This window comes from Tiliqua scincoides, chromosome 3 (assembly GCF_035046505.1).
Source record: "Tiliqua scincoides isolate rTilSci1 chromosome 3, rTilSci1.hap2, whole genome shotgun sequence".
Classification (NCBI taxonomy): domain Eukaryota; kingdom Metazoa; phylum Chordata; class Lepidosauria; order Squamata; family Scincidae; genus Tiliqua; species Tiliqua scincoides.
In genome coordinates, this window is record NC_089823.1 from 124907044 (window position 1) to 124924915 (window position 17872).

Consider the following 17872-nt stretch of genomic DNA (forward strand, 5'->3'; position numbering starts at 1 on the left):
TTTTAAAATCCTTCTAGCTTTAGCAGGTAGGTATGTGCATGACCGCATTATGTTCAGTAACAGAGTTCTGGAGCATTACACCGTAATTCAACCTTCACATTATTCAGGCAACACTGTTTCCGAGCGGAAGGTGCTGCTTGTAGGTGCTTTTCTATGTGTTCAGGGTGCTGGTTGAAACCTTTAAGGCGCTTTGCAGCATGGTGCCAGGGGACTTAAGGCACTGTCTTCTTCCATACATTCCAGTCTGCCCATTGAAATAGTCTGAGGAGGCCGTCCTATGTGTGTCACCCTTAATTGTTTGGGGGGGGTGGGGTGGCGGCGGCAACAAGGCCTTATCTGTGGTGGCATCCCAATTATGGCATTCTCTCCAATTATGGCACCAAAACAGGCTGTACTGTGTGTGTTTGTGTGTGCTATGATTGGGGAGGGGAAAGGGAAAATATTTCCCTTTACCTTCCATAAGCCCCTCAATCGCCAGTGGGTCTCCTCAGACCTGCACCAGCTCTTTACATCCAAAGGGGGCATGTCGGCTGGCTCTGGAGGAGATAGCATCCAGTTCTGGTAGAAGGAACAGGATTGAGCTGTTGGCTCAAAGTTACAAAGCACTTTCTTGATATTGCTTTTTGCACACTGCAGTTATGGCCCAACAGATCTGTTTTAATTAGAATTTCAGTTGACTGCTAGACTTTCCTTAAAATGAACAGGTTGTTTAATGTATTACACACCAACTTTTTTTCTATCTAGCTCGTATTCTTGAATGCCATCTGTCATTTCAAAATCTACTGAGACCTGGCAAGTGTTATTTATGAGTTACATTTCTAAAATGCAACCAAGGCACAAATGTCTCTAAAGCCCAAATCCGAATCCACTTTCCAGCACTGGCATAGCTGTGCCAATGGGACGTGTGCTGGATCCTGCAGTTGGGTGGCACACACGAAGTCCTCCGCAGAGTAAAGGAATGTTTGTTCCCTTACTTCAGAGCTGTGTTGCCCTTATGTCATTGCGGGAAAGTTGGTTAGGATTGTGCCCTAAGTATAATAAAATATATAATTGATAATTAATGTGAGATAGAAATGTGAGATTAAAGTAATAGAAATTCAGCTTTGCTCACCCATATAAGAAAACCAAAAAAGGCCTATGCCACTTCTGGAATACCAACAAACTAGAATTTTGAACTGCTCAGGTGGTAAAGAATACCTACGGAGAACAGTCCAATATCATTTCCCTGACAACAGAAGCATTGGGTTCATTATCCAGAATAGTCACTTAAATTAACCCAGTGTCAGACTGTGCAAGGTTTTAGAGTTTAAATTCAAGACGTTTGAAATTGCATCTAGAAACAAAGTGGATAGCAGTGAAGACTACAAAGCAAGTTAGCTTTTTCAACTCAAAAGAGAGGCTTGTGGTGGTGCCGAAAGGTGTCACGAAAGGTGTCACAAGGTGTTCTCCATGTACACGTGCACGAACTCACCTTTCCTCTGCCTTTCAATTACACTTCCTGGTGCCGCATACTAGCTGTCTACAAAATGCCACAGAGAGGGCAGAGGTGCCCGATCAGGCTAGAAACTGCAGTAGGGGCTAATTACTCAAGCCATCTCCCTGCTGAGGTTTCAGGCCATTTTCCATGTCCCTCCCCGTGCTATCTGCAAAAAAGTTAAAAAAAAATCAGTGTAGAAAGTCTGCATTTGTGAGCACATATGATTCTCATTATCGATTATTTTTTCTCACAAGGTGAGAGGGAACATTGTCCTCACACTAAATGTGTTTCACAATGATGCAATGAAACAGATGAAATTTGTGTAATTATGTCTGTCAAATCAGTGTGAGGGCAATATTTCCCATCATTGTGGGGGTAAAAAAAAATGGTGCAAAGGTGCAACAAAATTGCTGCTATGGCAAACATTTTTCTTCTATTTTTGAACCCAAGGGTTGTTGTGAGCAGTCTCTGACCAGCAGCCCAATCCTATTAAGGGCCTTTCCTGGCAGAGCACATGTTCAGCCAGTGCACATTGTTGCAAAACTGCCACAGAGCACTTTGTGACAGCACAAGACAAAGGCATGCTGGCAGGTAGGCCAGATCCTTTCCACATGTGCTGGTGGAGCGACACAGAGCAAGTCGTAGTGGTAGACACAGTGCAAGGGTAGGGGCAGGTGTTGAACAGGGCAGGAGAAGGGCAGAATGGGGCAGTGACAGAGGTGGACCAGGCGGACCAAGCCCGGGTGGGGGCCGGAGCAGCGGCACTGGCACACAGCATATCCAAACCCCCTTCCCAGGCCTGATCCTGGAAGGATCAACTTGGACTTGCACCAGTCACAATGCTTTTGGCCCATTGCGCCTTCTGGGGCTTATAAATTTCCCCTTGCTCCAAGGTGACTTCCAGCAGCCAAAAATTCTCCATGCGATGCAGCAGAACCCACTCCAGCACTGTTGCATCACCATGCAGGTTAATGAAAATGAGGGCCCATTTTGGCTAGCCCTTAAAGGCTTCCTAATTCTCTTTGCATAATTGTCTGTTCCCTGCTCCCACACCCACACGTGCGCATGCACACACAGCATGTTGCAAAACTTTTGGATTACATCATTTACTTTCCAGTGCCTGAACTTTGTTTCACCCAACTCTACTCTCAATTCCAGTGAATGTTCAATCAGGTGATCCATGAGAGAAAAACAAAACACAACTGACGAAACATCTGTGATCTGCAGTCTGGATCTAGCCCACTATGATCTCTGACAAGGCATTGACTGAAATGTCCAGGTAACTTATTACCTGCAAGAAGTCAAGGCCTATATAAATTCTCATCCATTTCAATCTTTCTGGTGCGTTTGATACCATCAATCATTCTCCACTCCTAGCGTCTCTTTGCAATCTTGACTTTCAGGTCTCTGTCATTGCTTGATCTCAATCTTATCTCTCAAACTCCTCCTGTTGGGCTTCTCTTGCTAGCATCTTATCTTTCATTCTTCTTTCCACTGGTGTCCCTTTGTGTCCTGTGCTTGATCTTCTCTGATTCACTTGCTGCACCTTCCCATTTGTCACACACTTATTTATTCCTATACCCTTTAATTATCTTGATTGGCTGATCTTACCCAATGAGATTATTGATAATATTATTCAGCTTCTTCTCCTGCTCATTTTTCTATTTCCATTTGTCATCTTGGCCTAGCCAAGCATCAGCTGATATAAGCACTGCACCCTCCGCCCTTCACTGCCCCCTCCTCAGCCTAGTTTCCCCACTTCTCACTCTCTGTTAAATGGCCTCCTTGTTCATTCCTCTAATCACATTCAGATTGTCCTTCTTTCATTTTCAGCTCCTCCCTTCCTTTTATGCAATGCACTGATTTTGTTGCAAAATCATGTCACTCGGGCAGTTTAGCAAACGCATATTCTCCTTTTTCTGTCACTTCTACCAGGATGCTGGTCCAAGTCCCTACTGTATTTGAAAGGGGGTTTGGATACAGTGTGTGCCGGTGCTGCTGATCCCACCCCCTTCTGGGCCTGATCCACCTACCCCCACCTCTGTCACTGCCCCATTCTGCCCTCCGACCCACCCCATTTAACCCCCTTCCTGCCCTCTCCCAGCCCCTGCACTGGACTTACCTGCTCTAGCAGGCCTTCTGATGATTAGCAGTGTGTGCTGAAAGGCTCTAGCCTTCCGGCCAGTGTGCCTAAGCCTTGCACTGTTACAAAGTGCTTTATAGTGTTTCAGTAGGATTGGGCCATAAAGTGCTAAGGACAAGAGAAGTGGAAAAGAACATTCAGTCAGTGTGACCTGATGCAGTGTTTCAGGAAAGGCAGAACATATTGTTCTTCAGTCAGATTGAAAAGGGATAGAAAACACTGCAAAATGCATTTTTTAAAGGGGGAAAACTCTGATAGCTTATGAAAAATAGCCTTGGGAACAAATATAGTGTTATCAATTTGATGACTGAAAGAAAAAAAAGGCTAAAAGCTTCAGGTTATATTTTCTGTGCCTCTAAATCAGTCATTTGTGGCTATTATGGCTGAGGAAAGCGATACATAAACGAAAGAGGTGGTATGGTTAAAGAACAAACAGATTTTGTATGACAGAAGGGGTCCAGAAAATACAAGTCTGATGGAATTTTTAGTGGAGCCCACTCACTTTTCTTGGATTTTTGAAGAACCAGTGCTTTGCTATTTGCAGTAAAATGCACAGTTGCCTGAGCAAGAATAGCAGCTGACACCAACTGTGCCTCAGCCCTCAAAACAAGCCATTTACATACAACAGTGATCAACAAGTAAATAGTTATTTGCTAAGTCTGTTGAAGAGCAAGTTGGGCTGTTAAGCAAACTCATTTAAGATCCCAGAATTAAGTAAAGGAAAATGCAAGAGGAAATATAAAGGGACTGACTTCTGAAAAAAATAAGACCTACCCTGAGGCAGGATGTGGCAGGGGGCTTTGATGTCCAGGCTCGGTGTGAATGCAAACATGTTTCTGCAATGTTACTGCAGCAATAATTAGTAATCCAATGCACCTATGTAAGGTGGGAGCCATGTGAATCAGGGAGATGTGTGCTGAGGCATGTAGCCCATGGAGGAGTGGTGCAATGCACCACTGGGCAGCCAATCAGAGCAGGTCACAAGACAATGAGGTCATCCTGTTCTGATTGGCTGGCTCCAGTATAAAAAGGTGCCTGGTCCAGACACCAAGTGTGGATTGCTCGTGGTAGATGTTCTAGGTGAAGTGCTGCTGGTTTGTTTTCTGACTCGAACTGCTTATCGTGATGGTGCCTTGCTGTATCCCTGACTTCTGGACTGTTTGTCTACTCTTCTGCCTGCTCCTTATCAATACATGCTTCTATACTCAACAAGCCTGTGTCTGTAACTTTGTTTGGGATTGGTTCCTTCCTGTGCTACCCCACTAAGCTACCGCTCTACTCTGCTACCGGGAAGGCAAGGGCCATCCTCCTCTGCCAGCCCGACAGGGCCAGCACTGAGATGTCCTTTTTTTGTACTTAAAGTAATAGAACCTATATGTGACACTCTTCTTCCTTCCATCCTAGTGCTTACGGATATTTGAGTTTATACTCTGCCCATCTGTATAGCTCAGATCATATCCCATTTGTTCCAATTCTTGTTTTACAGATGGGGAATGGAAACTGGGGGTCAGGAAAGTGTTAAAGATCAAATAAGAAGAAGAAATTAATCAGATCTGTTCCAACAAAAACATTTGAAAAACACCATTGAAACAATGTTTTTAATGAAGATATTTTCTATTATAAAGTTTTGGACCGGACAATTGCTCTTAGTATCAAGAGCATGGCTTTTAACCATACGCTATTGGCTCCAATTACATTATAACGTGAAACCAGGCAGTCTCCTATCCAGAATGCTATCTGAGTCTGGTTCTTCTAAATGGTATAGCCAAATTAAATCAAAAATCGAATCAATTGGTTTTTCATTGGATTTTTTAAGTTTCTATCCATTCCCTGAAGTTTATCAAAGGGTAAAGCAAAGAATGCTAGACATTGAGGCACAAAACCTCTTTGAACTTGCTTCTAGAATTTGCTCCCCTCTTAATTTCTCTATCCCGCTAAAGTATGGGAAAATGGCTCCTTATCTGAGTATTCTGATCAACCCCTCTGAACGTCGTGCAATCTCTTTGGCAAGATTCAATGTGTTTCCATCCAAGGTCACAGAAGGCAGATATAGGCAAATACCATATAAAGAACGTCTCTGCCCTTGTAATTTGGGAAATGTTGAATCAATCATACACATTCTTTTTTATTGTCCTCGGCACACTAGATCCCACCACTCTTACATGACTCCACTTCTCGGCAAAATGAATGGGCTTTCGGATGAGGCAAAACTGAAGTGTCTCCTAAATAACTGCTCACCAGATGTGCTAGAGGGAATTTCTAAATTTTTACTTTTGGTGATTTCCAAGCCTTCTTAATGTAATTTGTCAAAAACGTTGATATTTTATGTTGAACTGTAAATGTTTTATTAGTAATTTAGTATCTTAACTCCGTTTTTGATAAACGGGATTAGGACTAATTATGTTTGCTTTTATGATTTCTCTATCTATGCCTAATAAAGCTTTATTCATTCATTCATTCATTCATTCAAGTTTTGGGTGAAGAAAGGAAGAAATTTTTTTTTAAAACTACTTCCTGTCTTTTTTTCTTTTTTTTAAATTAACTTGCTATACATGACTAGTTTTAAGGTAAAAACTGAAGAGGAAAAAATGCTTTTTAGAACATCACTGTGAAAAAAACACAATGTAGAAGTTCTTATTAGGCTAGCTGTAAGATGAAAGCATTTTCCAGGGTACTGAATAATAATGTAAGAACTTAATTTATCAAAACAAAAGAAAACCTGTGGCTCTCAAACACTTTTTAAGTTGTAACTAAATAATAGGAAAGGTTGACAAAACCAAGGGCCCAGTCTTATCAGGCTGCTGTGAGTGGGAACTTGTGTTCCAGAGGTGCGGTGGCCTTTCTGGCACTGCAAACCACAATGCGCTATTGCGTGCAGCTGGGTCACTGTGCAACTGTGCAACTGTGGTGATCTCAGATGCTCTAGGACCAGTAAGCAGGTGTGAAGGGAGTGGGCAGTTAGCAGGGGTGGGCAGAACAGGGCGGGCAGGCGGAAGAACAGGGCAGGGACTAAGGCAGGTATGGGGCTGTGTAGAGGACAGAAGGGGGTGGTTATCAGTGCAGGCAGCTCTGGTGATATTCTCTCCTCTTTCCCAGCTTTGATCCACCTCCCCAGGCCCACTCAAGAGTTGTGCCAGCAAAAGAGCTCATGCAGGTCCAAGTAGACTAATCAAAGAAATGGAAGCTTACCCTAAGGTAAGAGAATGAATGGGAGCTGCATTCCTGGAGAAGGGGACACATTGCAAAGTAGTCTACAAGGATAACTCTCCAGCCAGCACTGGCACAGCAGCTTCAGTTTGCTTAGGAAGAGAAAAGGAAAAATGGTGGAAAGGCAAAGAGAGTTGGGGTGACTGATCTTGGATGTCAGCTCGACACAGTGGTCATTTGCAGTTGGAATGGAAGTGGCTTAACCAGTGGGTGAAGCAAACATGGCAACAGCAAACAGTCACGCAAGGAATGAAAGAGCCAAGTGATGGATGAAATGCACAAGAATCTAGGGACCCAGCTTTATATATATTTTCCTCCCACAGAATCTTATGGGATCTTTTGTGGGGTGAACTCATCAAGGAATCTTCTTTTGTGCTTTGATGGCCCTTATCCCCAATTCTGAGTGGATTTTTCACCCCAGCATGGTGTCATTCCAGTGGTTGTTGCTGATGTCTCTTCTGGGTCTTTTTTTAGACTGTGAACCCTTTGGGGACAGGGTATTAATTGAATGATTAATTTTGCTGTGTAAATACCTTTGTGAACTACTCTTGTTGCAAAGCAGTATAATAATAATAGTAATAATAATGTTGTTCTTGCTGAGGGTGCAGCAACTAGTTCAGAAGGCAAGTTGATTAATTAGCATGCCTCCTTGATTGAATTTGGCCCTGGAGTTGGTGAGTATAGCTTAGGGTTAGGGACCCTTCTTTCACTGAGTTAGCAACTAAGGGTGCAATCCTGACCTGGGGTTGGGCCAGCGTAAGTCCCTGTGCCGGCCCAGGAGGGTTGCAAAAGTACCGTAAAGCACCTTTGCACCTCCTTGTGATTCGGCTGGGCCGGCACACAGATGCACGCTGGCCTGCAGAGGCTGAATTCAGCCTCCGCACCAACATGGAGAAGGAGTCTTGCATCGGCCAAGCTTGGCTGATGCAAGGCTCTGGGGTGGGCAGGGAGGAGGTGGAAGGGGGGTGTTCTGGGGAGGACAGGCAGAGGGCAGTCCCGGGGCAGGTGGGGGGAAAAGGAGGCAGGGCTGGAATCCAGCAGTTGTGCCAGATCCCAACCCCCATTCCCGAGCACCGCAGAGCGGTTTCAAGCCACTCCACTCTCCTCTGACATCTGCCACCTCAGGAGGTGGCACAAGTCCAAAGAAACCCATTGGGGCTGCAGTGGCTTGCGCAGGAGTAAGGGGAAGAGTTTTCCCTTACCTCTGACTGAGCCACTCTGGAGCCCTGTCTTGAACTGGATACAGCACAGGCCTCCTGACCTGCCTTTTCCAGCGCAAGATAGGATTGCGCTGCACTTAACATCCCAAATGTCATTGATTGAATGGCATTCAAAGTGCCTTCTGAAATAAGAGGTGATGATGAATAATAGTGGCATGTCCAAATTCTCCAAATTCAACAATAATAAATCACTTATTTCAGCAAATGAGTTAAAATCTCCCAGGATAGCTGTATACTTTGGTCAGATTTAATCACTCTATTATCTTTATGCTTGTATACTTGTTAAGTTGGCACTTGTTAAGTTATCCAGGCATGTGTGAAAACTACCAGGAGTCAAGATGTACGCTCTTGCTTATGCAGCTCAATCAGAAAGATGACACATCTCTTTTCAAGTTTGATAAGCATGAAGCATGTGCTACATCTGATAGCTATTGTTTGTACAACATCACCACGGCCTAGTGACTACTTTGAACGTTAGGAACAAAACCAGACAAGAAAAGAAAGATAAGGCAGATTAGAAGAAGCATATTCTAATCTATTGCAAACACAATGGCAGGACCACAAAATCGAATCTCCAGTTTTGGACAAGAAAAACTATAAGAAAGCTGTTAAAACCCAGTTATGTATTATTTCTTTTCATCTTCTGACTTGTTTTATTTCATGAACTTCTTCAGCCTGGTTTTTGGTATTTCACTTTAGAGTTACCACTGAATTTCACACAAACAAAATATGGGATGAATTTTGAGACCTTTTCAAGCAAAATCTGTAAGAATTTTGAGGGAATTTTGATAAGATTAGTGAAAATTCTTCCAGCTGTATATACATCTTATTTGATTTCTTGTTTATAAATTTTGAGACCTTTTGGACAATTATTTGCTATATAAAGCTTTGTGAACTTTTTTGGTGCAAAATGGCATTAAATATTTTAAGTAAATGAATGCATAAATATTTATTTTTAAAATTAAACTTCCATGTCCTTGTTTTGCCCCTCTATTCAACCCCACATTTTCCACTCCTCCCCTTCCCTTTTCCCCCAGCGTGGTCCTCATCCTGAGTTCTCAGTGCAAGGGAATATCCCTGATGCCCCGTGCTCTCCAAATGGGATAAGTAAAATTGAATAAAATCCAATGCAACAACAAATAAAATGAATTCCTGTTTAAAACCGTACAATAAACACAATTGCAGCTAGACCATGCAAGTTGGTGATTGCAAAGCAAGCTAAAATGATCATCCGGGAACGTCCCCTAACCAGCAAAAGTTCTGCTAACAAGATAGGTTCAGCCCATCATCTACAAGCAGAGGGAGAATTGGCCTGACATATTTCACAGGGAAGGAACTGGGAGGGTACCACAAGCAACAAAACATTCATAGTTTCAATTCTGGGGACACCAAAAGCCCTTCCTTGGGAAATTCAAATCTTGCAAATCTTTAGAGTGCAAATGTGTAGTAAATGACTGGCTAATGTGACAAGTTGTAGGAATTTCTAGAAAAGTTTTTTTCTTGCTATTTGATCACAAGGAAACTTATCCTGTGGGTTCTCTATCTTGTGTTTCATACAGCCTAAGCACATTTACTCAAAAGGAAGTTGCATTGACTTAAGTGGAACTTACTTGCTTGTGCAGTAGGTGGTTTGATATTGGTGGCCCTGCCATTCTCTGAAGCAACAGGATTTGGAGAGTTGAACATGACCCACAATCCACTAGTTGATGCTTCATTTGACTTACTTGGCCAGTCAGTTATTACCCACAGTGACCGTTTTGTTCACCAAGCCTGTCAGATCACTGCCCTTCTGTCTTCCTGTCCTTTTGACATGCATTCTTCTCTCCACTCATTGGCCCACATCCTGCAGAGAGCCATAGCTAAATGTTCTGCCTCTCCATTGATGGGATACAATGAGGCCTGTGAACTTAACTTTGCCTAATGTTCCCTTTGTCCCTTTAGAAGCAGCAAGGGATGAGAGTGTAAGTATCAAAGATAAAAAGCTTTTCTGACATGATGTTAGTGTGCTATAGTTCATTTGCTCACCCCTTTGCCCACTAAAAAGGAAAGACATAAAAAGACAAAGTTCTTCAATGAATTCTAAAGATCATACCAAAAAAATAAAATAACGAGTTCAAATAACCCTTAGGCAGATTCTCAAGAATTCTGCAGTTCTAACAGAAATCTTTCTGCATAATTTGCCAGTTTAATTTCAACATATTTCTCTAATTGCAGTTCTTTGCAGGAAAAGTTCCTGTGGAGTTCCTGCTCCATTAGAATGAGAGTGGCTTCACCTCACAGGATATTGGTGACAATGTGCTACTGACTGCCCAATCTTATCAAAGGCCTACGGCAGCAGAAGTGATCTGCAGCTCTAGGCCCCGTTATGGCAGTGCAAAAGCTACGCTACCATCAAGCATGACAGAGCTGCTGGTAGAAATGGCCTGCGACTCTGCATGTGGACCAGATTCACCCAGATGCTCCAACAGCCCAGGTAAAGTGGCGGAGGGAGGCATTTGTGGGTGGTTTGGGAGAAGTTTCAGGGCGGGGGGAAGGGGGCAAGGGGCCCACAGCAGACTGAAGGGAGGTTGATCTCAGTGGCAAAACTACAAGTCAGATCCTATCCACCATTTTCCAACCCACCCTGTCCCCTTCCTTTCCTTGGATTTACCTCAGCTGTATAGTTGGTCTATATCAGTTATATAGTTGAGGAGACCCATAGGCAGTCAGAAGGCCTACCAAGGGGTAAGGATTTTCATTGGCCTTATTGGTCATGCTTGTTGGCATAGCTGCATGCTATAGAGTGGTGGGGTATAGGATTGGGCTGTGAGTCTATGTTCTACTTATCACATGGAAAGCAGACCAGCTGTGTTTGTTTAGAACAGTAGATGCCAAACCCTGGCTTACGGGCCAGATCTGATGCTTGTGACAATCCTCCCATGTGAATGGAGCTTACCGTTCCACCAGGCAGCCTCCTCTCTGAGCCTTCAATCACCCCCAAACTTTGCACTGGCCAGCTGCCTCTGTATTCCATCGCCCTAGCATGCTTTGTGCCAGATTTCCAGCCAGACATAGCTGGCCGGCACAAAGTTTGGGAGCAATTGGAGACCAGTTCTGTTCGCACCAGGGAAGGGTTTTTTTTGTGTGTGTACAACAGTCTCCAGTTTGGAGATTGCTAGTTAGAATCATTGAAGTGCCCTGTATGTCCATGGTGGAACCTCCCCCCTTCCCCAGGGATCTAACTTCAATTGGTCATGTACCCCAGGTGTGGGGGGTCTTACGGAAGAGACCACATGGGTCGTTGACTTGATTGACAGAGCCGGTTTATTTTGATTAAATTCTTCAAATTCACCAGGTTCAGGTTAACTCACTTGGGCCTGGGTTCTCAGTTCACAAAACACTAGGAAATCAATGTCCATTCAGGCACAAAGTGTAGAGTCCAAGAGTTTAACTGGTAAGTCGTCACTGTTGGCTGAGAGAGGCCATGCTTCAACAGGAACTCCTTCACTATTGGAGGTAGAGTCTTGAAGGCTGAGTTGGAGAGCGGTCAACCCAGCTGACTTTTGGCAAGTGGGACCTCCAGTGGGTAGGCCCCAAGCTATATGTGGTTGGCAGCTCAGCTGAGGTTTGAGGGTGTCCTGCCCCTTGTGATCAGGCCTGCTGGGGTGCCCCGGGATGTCCTTCAGATGGGGTGAGTTGTTATCTCCCCAAGGCATTGGCCTCCCCCAATGTCCTCTGTTCCTGGTGGTCCCCATCATGGTCCGGGGCCTCCGACACCTCCTGCTGGCCCTGTAGGGCTCCCTTAGGCCAGCGGGGTAGCTGCCATGCCTCCCAAGCAAGCTGGTGGCAAAGGGTACACTTGCGTGATCCCGCCCCCTTCCTGCAGAGAGTGAGCCCCAGGAAGACTGACTGCTCTCCCCAGCGGCTGGGCTCCTTATGAGCCCGGCAGGCTGCCTCCTAGGCTCCGTCCCTTCCTGTCTCGCTGGGGGCCTTCCTGCCTTCCAGACGGGGCCAGGTACAGCAGGGAGCAGTCACTTCGCAGCTCTGTGATTGCTTCCCAAATGGAATCCTTGGCCAAGGGTTGAGTTGCGGGGGTTGTGCCGCTCCTCCCAAGCGGCTGCATTCTCTGGCCCTCCTGTCCCCCACCTCATCTCCATAAGGTGACTCCAGGATGGGACCTGTCTTGCAGGCTGTCTCCTCTGGGGGCGTGGCTTGGCTCTCGGGCAGTGGGGGTGCTCCCGCCACATGCCCCCAATCCCATGCTTGCCAAACAGGTAAGTAAAGCTGAAGCAAATCTACCTTTAAGTCTTGGAGGTGAAGCTTTGAAGCTATCTTGGTTTATCTCTGGTGAACGACTTCATGGCTGTCATGGGCCTCTACGTGTAACTACTGGAATGGAGAGAATAAAAAGAGACAAAGTACATCCTTGCCTCTTCCATCCATTTGCATGTAATGTGATTAATGTGGGAAGAAAAGGTTTTGAAGGAAACAGGTATAATGCAAGTGTTATCTTCGTCTGTGCCTATCGCCTTTGCAGAGCTCCAGCAAAATGAAGTGGTACAAAGTCTAACAATTGAGCTAGGGAATAGAGGAGTAACAGAGACAGCCCAGCTGATTCCAAGCTCGACTCTTTTCTCTGGGGAAAAACAGAAAGGTTAGTCAGGAGTAATATACCTATCTATCAATAGCTGCAGCTGAGACTTTACACCTGGCTTCCAATCCTTATAAATGAATTCTTACAGGAAATAAACACAATTTGAGATAAGGGCTCTGGGAGAGTCTAATAAAAATCTCATTATCCAACACATATAAGAGCTTAGTGAAGCTTTTCCTCAGGAAAATTTCACTATGTAACCAAATAGGTAACCACATATAGGGCTTTATTTATCTGGGAAGGTGGGATAGTGATAAATGTGTTACCAATGGCGGATCAAATGGCTCTAAGTAAGTGACTCTAATAAGTAAACCACCTCAAGAAGAAGAAACAAACTCAGGATGAGCAAAAATGATTTTCTGAATGTAAACCAAGGAGCATGTAGTGGCACTAGAATGTGAACCTAGGCCACTCAGCACCAAGTGAAAGCTTGACCCAGTCATCCATTCCCCAGTAATGTGCGGGAGCTCACTGCATTTGCAGGCACCTGTACAATTTCATGTTTAAGATCCCCCTAAGAACTTTGCTTCTTTTAATTCTTGGTTCAAAACGCTTTTCCAGAACAGGAACTTCCAATTTAAGCCTCAAATTGTTGCGGTAGGTAAAATTGTCAGGGTTAGAAAATAACCCGGGGAAATTTGGCTTGGATAAGGTAGGGCCCAAGCTGTGTAAAATGCTGAATCACCAAGAGTCAGGTGGAAAGAGAGCTCACTAATTGTAACAGGTGTTGAGCTAGCACCAGGAGGAGGAGACACCACCCTTCCTAATTCACGCACAGTGCTTTAAAAGGACTGCAAGAGCCCTCATGTGTGGGGAAGGCAGGTGGTCATATATGTTTCTTTGCTATGCTGCTGTTACATCCATTACCTTGTACATACAGACTGAAATAATGAAGGATTTATGTCTCAAGTGCTCTTTATCGTGTGGGCTGAGTCTTTGAGGCTGCATTCCACAGGCAGCAGCAGATAAGAAGCTGCTCCTTCCTCGACAAAAATTGGGTGGCAGCACTAGTCCAGAAGCCTCTTAAGGCCTAATGGCATGCAGCGCTGGGTGATGTGGTGATGCGTCACCCCAGCACTGCACCTGACACTCTCCACCACTTTCAGAATGTCTCAATTTCAGAGCCAAACAAAGGCAAGGGAGAACTCGTGGGCCCAACTTCATAGTGCTCACCACTTTAAGAAATGAGCACTTTGTGCACCCCCTGGAGAGCCTGGGAAACACCCAGAGCCCTGCAGAGAGAGGTGTGCTGCCCCACTTGTCCCCCATGTGCCGCTGACTGACAACTTCCTGTGGCCTGTCGTTCAGAGCCTAGAGTTGCCCCAGCCACCTGCTTCATATGCCAGTGTACTAGTCCCTGCTCTAATCAAGTTTGTTCCCTGCATTGAGACTTCTTCAGTCTTGGATTCCCAACATTCCTATCTAAGTAGAGACAGACGGCACCAACACTAGGAGAGGGGGGTAAAGGGGGTAATTTGTACCTGGGCCCAGGGTCAGAAGGGGAGCCCAGGAGCCAAAGGAGGAGGCCCAGAAATTTCCTGGGATCTTACATTTTCCATTCTCACTCAGACTCATTGCCCATGCAGGATGCTGGGGGCATTACTATGGTGATGACTACTGCCAAAAGCCCAAGTATGCATACATTCCAGTTTCACATCTGGAAGAAAAATGACCTGCTACAGTAGCTCTTTGGCTTGTGGATCTGCTAACCATGAAGGAGTGTATAGGAGCTCAGCAACACAGCTCCGGGACTGCAGCTAGTGCAGAAGTCAATTCTGGACACTTTCCAGTCTAGTGTGAGCCTCACAATGATGCTAATCTCCTGCAATGATTTTCTATTTTGGAAAGATTTTAGAGAGCCTTAGGATTGTGTTTGGTTTCCCATATTACTCTACCTAGCTGCCAACGCCAGGCAGACAGGTAGACCTGAGCTCTGCATTGGGAAGAATGGTAGACCCAGGCTCCAAAAACTGTTCCAGCTCTTGCCAATTTTCCCCTGCCTGTTTTGCCCCCATTTGCCCCCCCCATTGCCACCCCTACTCTTTCACCCCTCCTCTTTGGGAAGGAGCTCAAAAGAAACTTTGTACCCTCTGATAAAATTCTTCTCAGAGGCCCTGCTCCAACAGTATAACTTGACTAACCTCCAGCATTTCTATGGGTCTACTAGAAAATGTTGCCTGCTTCACTTGTACTCAGATTTGCTTCCCTCCAAATTCCCTGGTTGTTTTGTTTGATAAGGAACCTTTTGGAATACATTCATTAACAGCTCCAGGATATAAACAGCTCCAAAATATAAACAGGATATAAACAATTCTGCCCATCCTTCTCCAGCATCCTTTCACTAAAAAACAAATCTGTTCTTTAATGTAGTTGGAAAAATCCATTAATTAAAAGTGTGTTAAATTGTTAATTTCCAATTTAATTTGGTGACCTGTAGTCTTGTGGCAGTCTATGGGGCTGGTTTGCCATAAGGCTCATGAGAAGGCCCATAAATAAAATGGGAATGGTCACAATCTGCGTTGTTGCACGTGAAGGGGAGAAGTTTTTTTTATACATTTGTCAAACATAAACCTGGCCAAGAACTTCCAGTGAACCACAGACAATTTTGTTTTCACTCTTGTGTTGGAAATCATCTTATCAAAGGAAATCTTTCCATTATTCAAATTACCTGTATTTAGAACTTTTAGTAAACAGTGTTGTGCCAATACGTGCAATGATTTGGGCACAACTTTGGAACCTGATATGACAGTCATCCCAGCTGGCAATGCACTGTGTTGCTGACACAAAGCTCTTCACATGTGCGTCTGCAGGAAGTTGTGTGTCTTTCTTTGAAGTACCCCAGGCAGCTGATAATGGAGAGATGTTGGCAGCATTTAGAGAGGCAGATGCTTACCTGTGCTCCAACCGCGTTCAAGCCTGGCTCACTGACAAGGTGAAAAGAAGGACAAGCCATCGTAGAATAGGGGCATTTGGCAGCTGGCTCCCTGCTGTGGAAGGGTAAACTGGTCACCGAGGGATGCTTGCTAGACTGTAGCAGATCTCATCAATCCATGCCAACATGTGCACCTGCCTGAAAAACAAGCAAGTTATTTAAGCTGGAGGAATGGAAAAAGAGTTAAGGACACCATTGTTTTTTAAGGGGCTTAAGCAAATTCATTGGCATTTCAGTGTTAAAAAGGTATTTTATGATGTTCTGCCAGAGTGGAGCAATAACTATTACAGAATGAACAGAACAGTGATGAAGACTGAGGGGACAGTCCTGCTCTCGGTTTGTGGAGGTCGGAGTGCAGAAGGAAGCTCCACACATGGGCAAGCAGGAACTCAAGGCGGAGGGAGTATATTGGGCCTACTATTTGCTCATCTCCATCCTCGTTCCTCATTTCCCATTCAGTGTCAATAGCTTCTGTCTTCATGGAAGACAATGGATATGAAAATGAGGAGAGGGAAGAGAAACTGATTGGGCTTGATAGGCACAATGCTTCATTAGTTCTCACTGTTTCACCTGAAGTTTCAAGATTTATCAAACCAATCCTAACCAGGGCTAGTGCTGGTACACTGACCGCATGCCCCATTCTGCCAGCACCAGATCCAAAGCTGTAGCTGTCAGCAGCACTGAGTAGCACAGGGCTGAGGGGAAAGCAGAACAGAGGCAGGGAGGGGGTTTTCTGGGTGGGGGAGTGCGGACCAGGGTGGATCAGACCCGGGAGGGGGGTGGCATAGGCAAAGGAGGCCTCCGCCATATCCTAACCACAGAGACTGTGGATGGTTGCATGGCTCAGAAGAGTCTCCAGAAGCAGAGGGGTCTCCATGGATCTGTGGATCCGCGGATAAGAGAAACCATGGCTACGGGATCCACAGATACAGGACCTCCTCTGTAGTTTAAAAATGGATCTTTTCAAAATTAGCGTTTTAAGCAAATTGCAGTGGTTCTCAAACGGGGTCATCGTGACCCCCCAGCCTGAGGGCAGGTGTGGGGGGAAGGCAGTGATGCGATCCCCAAGATCGTGCTGCTGTGGGTGCAGAGGGGGCTTTCCCTATCAAGCCTTACCTGCTGCCAGGATCCAGGAGGTCCGGGGAGCCCTGAGGGGTGCTCTGCAGGGTTCCCCGCAACATGAACTGAATAAAAATGCAATCGCAACACACTTCCGGGTTGCGAATGCAAAACCTGGGCTCCCCGGACCCCCTGGATGCTGGCAGCAGGTAAGGCTTGATAGGGAAAGCTCCCTCTGCACCCACAGCAGCACGATTTTGGGGATCGCATCACTGCCTTCCTCCCGCCCTCACAAGCACTTAGAGCGGCTTAAACTCTCCCTGAGAGTTTGAGAACCGCTGATGTACTGTAATGGCATCAAATAAAAAAGGGGGAGAAGTTAGGGTTTGAGGGGTCAAAGCCACTGTAATTTTTAAAATAAGTCCTTCCAAATGAGAATTGGAATGCTGGCATTTTTATTTTTTTTACAGCCAGGGACTTGCCCTCATGAGTCAACGTAACTGAAAACTTTCAGTGGCAGATTAACACCTCTAATTATCGCTTGAAGGGAATGGTGTCAAAATGCATCTCTGGCCATTCCCATTGTTAGCCCAGCTCTTTTGTGGTTTTGCTCTTTAGTTTTTGTAGCCTAACTAACTCAATGTAGCAGTTTTTGTAGCCTAACTAACTCAATGTAGCAGTGCCAACATGACCTCTGCTACAATATATCCTGTGGGGGAGTTTCTGGAGGCCTCCTCAAGGTAAGGAAACATTCCCTTGGCCCAGTGTAAAGCCCTAGCAACCATCATGGGTCAACTCGGACCTGCACCAGTGATACTGCTGGCGCAAGTCCATTTGGATCCAAGGAGGCAGATCAGGCCTGGGCAGAGGGTTTGGATATGGCACATGTCAGGTGTTTTCTTGAGCTTCTGCTTTGAGAACCAGAAAAAGTGCAATCTGTTTGCTTCAAATATTGCTGTGCAAGCAAGGTGTAGCCAGTCATGGAATTTTCCAAGAAAAGGGAAAACTTTGCCTAAACCAGCTAGCTAGCTGCAGGGACAGGGTGATTGCTCTGACCGATCAAAGTTGTGGCCTTCCATGAGGGATCTCCTGCTATCATTTCAGTATGCTTGCCATGAGACTGGCCTGGGTCATGCTCAACTGGCAGGTACCTGGCACCACATATATGTGTATATCTACATGTCTGCAGCAGAAATAAACA